Source organism: Arachis hypogaea, chromosome 6 (assembly GCF_003086295.3).
Source record: "Arachis hypogaea cultivar Tifrunner chromosome 6, arahy.Tifrunner.gnm2.J5K5, whole genome shotgun sequence".
Classification (NCBI taxonomy): domain Eukaryota; kingdom Viridiplantae; phylum Streptophyta; class Magnoliopsida; order Fabales; family Fabaceae; genus Arachis; species Arachis hypogaea.
The window spans coordinates 69,437,287-69,442,000 of NC_092041.1; the positions used below are offsets into that span (position 1 = coordinate 69,437,287).

Consider the following 4,714-nt stretch of genomic DNA (forward strand, 5'->3'; position numbering starts at 1 on the left):
TCCCATGGTTCCTCATTAGGGAACTCATTGGAGGCCAGTGGACGTCCATTGAGGTCTTCCTCAGTGGCGATCACTGCCTCTTCCTCCTCTCCAAATTCGGCCATGTTGATGACCTTGCATTCTCCTTTTGGATTTTCTTCTGTATTGCTTGAAAGAGTACTAAGAGAGAGTTCAGTAACTTTCTTACTCAGCTGTCCCACTTGTGCCTCCAAATTTCTAATGGAGGACCTTGTTTTAGTCATGAAACTTTGAGTGATTTTGATTAGATCAGAGACCATGGTTGCTAAGTCAGAGTGGCTCTGCTTAGAATTCTCTATCTGTTACTGAGAAGATGATGGAAAAGGCTTGCCATTGCTAAACCTGTTTCTTCCACCATTATTGTTGTTGAAACATTGTGGAGGTCTTTGTTGATCCTTCCATGAGAGATTTGGATGATTTCTCCATGAAGAATTATAGTTGTTTCCATAGGGTTCTCCTATGTAATTAACCTCTTCCATTGAAGGGTTCTCAGGATCATAAGCTTCTTCTTCAGATGAAGCATCCTTAGTACTGCCTGGTGCAGTTTGCATTCCAGACAGACTTTGAGAAATCAATTTGACTTGCTGAGTCAATATTTTGTTCTGAGCCAATATGGCATTCAGAGTATCAATCTCAAGAACTCCTTTCTTCTGATTTGTCCCATTGTTCACAGGATTCCTTTTAGAAGTGTACATGAATTGGTTATTTGCAACCATTTCAATGAGTTCTTGAGCTTCTGTAGGCATCTTCCTTAGATGAAGAGATTCTCCAGCAGAGCTATCCAATGACATCTTGGACAGTTCAGACAGACCATCATAGAAGATACCTATGATGCTCTATTCAGAAAGCATGTCAGAGGGACACTTTCTGATCAATTGTTTGTATCTTTCCCAAGCTTCATAGAGGGATTCACCTTCCTTCTGTCTGAAGGTTTGAACTTCCACTCTAAGCTTACTCAATTTTTGAGGTGGAATGAACTTTGCCAAGAAGGCATTGACTAGCTTTTCCCAAGAGTTCAGGCTTTCTTTAGGTTGTGAGTCCAACCATATCATAGCTCTGTCTCTTACAGCCAAAGGGAATAGCATAAGTCTGTAGACCTCAGGGTCAACCCCATTAGTCTTGACAGTGTCATAGATTTGCAAGAACTCAGCTAAAAACTGATGAGGATCTTCCAATGCAAGTCCATGGAACTTGCAATTCTGTTGCATTAGATAAACTAGTTGAGGCTTAAGCTCAAAGTTGTTTGCTCCAATGGGGATAGAGATGCTTCTCCCATAGAAGTTGGGAGTAGGTGCAGTAAAGTCACCCAGCACCTTCCTTGCATTGTTGGCATTGGTGTTGTTTTCGGCTGCCATGGGTTATTCTTCTTTGAAGATTTCTGTTAGGTCCTCTACAGAGAGTTGTGCTTTAGCTTCTCTTAGCTTTCGCTTCAAGGTCCTTTCAGGTTCAGGGTCAGCCTCAACAAGGATGCTTTTGTCTTTGCTCCTGCTCATATGAAAGAGAAGAGAACAAGAAAATATGGAATCCTCTATGTCATAGTATAGAGATTCCTTGAGGTGTCAGAGGAAAAGAAGAATAGAAGGAGAGGTAGAAGAATTCGAACTTATCAAGAAAGATAGAGTTCGAATTGTGCATTAAGGAGGAGTGTTAGTCCATAAATAGAAGGATGTGAGAAGAGGGGAAGAAATTTTCGAAAATTAAAGTGAATTAATAAAAAAATTTTGAAAAAAGTAATTGATTTTTGAAAACTAAGATTGGGAAAGAAATTAAGTGATTTTTGAAAAAGATTTTGAAATCAGAAATAAAAAAGATATGATTGAAAACTATTTTGAAAAAGATGTGATTAAAAAGATATGATTGAAAAGATATAGTTTTAAAAAGATATGATTGAGAAGATATGATTTGAAAAAAAATAATTTAAAAAGATTTAATTTTGAAAAATTAATGACTTGGCTAACAAGAAATTTAGAAGATATGATTCAGACATTAAACCTTTCTCAGCAGAAAAGACAACATACTTGAAATGTTGAATCAAATCATTAATTGTTAGCAAGTATTTTTGAAAATGGAAAGAAATTGATTTTGAAAATATATGATTGAAAAGATATGATTTGAAAAATATTTGATTTTGAAAAATTATGAAAACTTGAAAAAAATTGAATTAAAAACAAAACATTAAACGCCCAGAATAGTATACATTCTGGCGTTTAACGCACAAAACTCACCCCTTTTGGGCGTTAAACGCCCAGCCAGGCACCCTGGCTGGCGTTTAAACGCCAGTTTTCCTTCCTCACTGGGTGTTTTAAACGCGCAGCTTTTTCTGTGTAATTCCTCTGCTGTATGTTCTGAATCTTCAATTCTATGTATTATTGACTTGAAAAGACACAAAGAATAATCAAAATGCAACTAAAATCAAATAAACAATGCATGCAAGACACCAAACTTAGAAGTTTGTATACTATTGACACTAACAAATTGAGAATGCATGTGAGAAACAACAAAACACTCAAGACAAGAGAATTTAAAGATCAGAACAAGGAAATTATCAAGAACAACTTGAATATTAATGAAGACACATGAATGAATTCGAAAAATGCAAGAAGAACAGAAACATGCAATTGACACCAAACTTAAAATGAGACACTAGACTCAACAAGAAACATAAAACATTTTTGGTTTTTATGATTTTGTAATTTTTTTTGGATTTTTTTGAAAATTGAGTGAAAAAGAAAATAAGGATGTCAAAATTCTTAATGAGAATTCCAGGAATCATGCAACGTTAGTCTAAACCTTCAGTCTAAAGAAATTAGACATGGCTAGCCAAGCTTCAGCAGGACATTACATTCAAGAGCTAAATTGATGAGAATCAATCAGCTTTGGTGATGATAAGAACATCACCTTGAAACACTAGAATTCATTCTTAAGAACTCTGAAGAAAAATACCTAATCTAAGCAACAAGATGAACCGTCAGTTGTCCAAACTCAAACAATCCCTGGCAACGGTGCTAAAAACTTGGTGTTGTTGACGGATCAAAACTTGGCACTGTTATTGCAGGGAACAAATGCGAAACTATAGTTAGGACATTTAATTCCCTAGCAACGGCACCAAAAACTTGGTGCGCAGAATTGTGATCATCAATAGCGCCATCAACATGGTACGCTCAATTGCAATCTCAACTCTTTATCACAACTTCGCACAACTAACCAGCAAGTGCACTATGTCGTCCAAGTAATAAACCTTACGCGAGTAAGGGTCGATCCCACGGAGATTGTTGGTATGAAGCAAGCTATGGTCATCTTGTAAATCTCAGTCAGGAAGATTCAAATGGTTATGGATGATTTATGAATAAAGCATAAAATAAAGATAGAGATACTTATGTAATTCATTGGTGAGAATTTCAGATAAGCGTATGGAGATGCTTTGTCCCTTCCGTCTCTCTGCTTTCCTACTGTCTTCATCCAATCCTTCTTACTCCTTTCCATGGCAAGCTGTATATTGGGCATCACCGTTGTCAGTGGCTACAGTCCCGTCCTCTCAGTGAAAATGTTCAATGCGCTCTGTCACAGCACGGCTAATCATTTGTCGGTTCTCAATCAGGATGAATAGAATCTAGTGATTCTTTTGCGTCTGTCACTAACGCCCAGCCTTCAGGAGTTTGAAGCTCGTCACAGTCATTCAATCCTTGAATCCTTCTCAGAATACCACAGACAAGGTTTATACCTTCCGGATTCTCATGAATGCCGCCATCAATTCTAGTTTATACCACGAAGATTCTGATTAAGGAATCAAAGAGATATCCACTCAATCTAAGTTAGAACAGAGGTGGTTGTCAGGCACACGTTCATAGGTGAGAATGATGATGAGTGTCACGGATCATCACATTCACCAAGTTGAGGAACAAGTGATATCTTAGAACAAGAATAAGCCGAATTGAATAGAAGAGCAATAGTAATTGCATTAATACTCGAGGTACAGCAGAGCTCCACACCTTAATCTATGGTGTGTAGAAACTCCACCGTTGAAAATACATAAGAACAAGGTCTCGGCAAGGCTGAAGGCCAGCCTCCCAAAGAGGGTTCAATCATAAAAACATGATCAAAAGATGAAAATACAATAGCAAAAGGTCCCATTTGTAGAGAACTGGTAGCCTAGGGTTTACAGAAATGAGTAAATGACATAAAAATCCACTTCCGGGTCCACTTGGTGTGTGCTTGGGCTGAGCATTGAAGCTTTCATGTGTAGAGACTCTTCTTGGAGTTAAACGCCAGCTTTTGTGCCAGTTTGGGCGTTTAACTCCCATTCTTGTGCCAGTTTCGGCGTTTACCGCTGGGCAGTCTTGAGCTGATTTGGAACGCCTGCTTGGGCCATCAAATCTCGGGCAAAGTATAGACTATTATTTATTTCTGGAAAGCCCAGGATGTCTACTTTCCAACTCAATTGAGAGCGTGCCAATTGGGCTTCTGTAGCTCCAGAAAATCTACTTCGAGTGCAGGGAGGTCAGAATCCAACAGCATCTGCAGTCCTTTTTAGCCTCTGAATCAGATTTTTGCTCAGGTCCCTCAATTTCAGCCAGAAAATACCTGAAATCACAGAAAAACACACAAACTCATAGTAAAGTCTAGAAAAGTGAATTTTAACTAAAAACTAATAAAAATATAATAAAAACTAACCAAAACATACTAAAAACACACTAAA

At 37.8% G+C, this 4,714-nt stretch overlaps 1 non-coding gene across 1 annotated transcript; it reads left to right on the plus strand.

The window, feature by feature from the left end:
• Positions 1-863: 863 nt before the first annotated feature.
• Positions 864-971, plus strand: LOC112700588 (small nucleolar RNA R71). The gene has a single exon (XR_003153493.1). It is a non-coding gene; the product is annotated as a small nucleolar RNA R71 (small nucleolar RNA).
• The last annotated feature ends 3,743 nt before the right edge of the window (positions 972-4,714 follow it).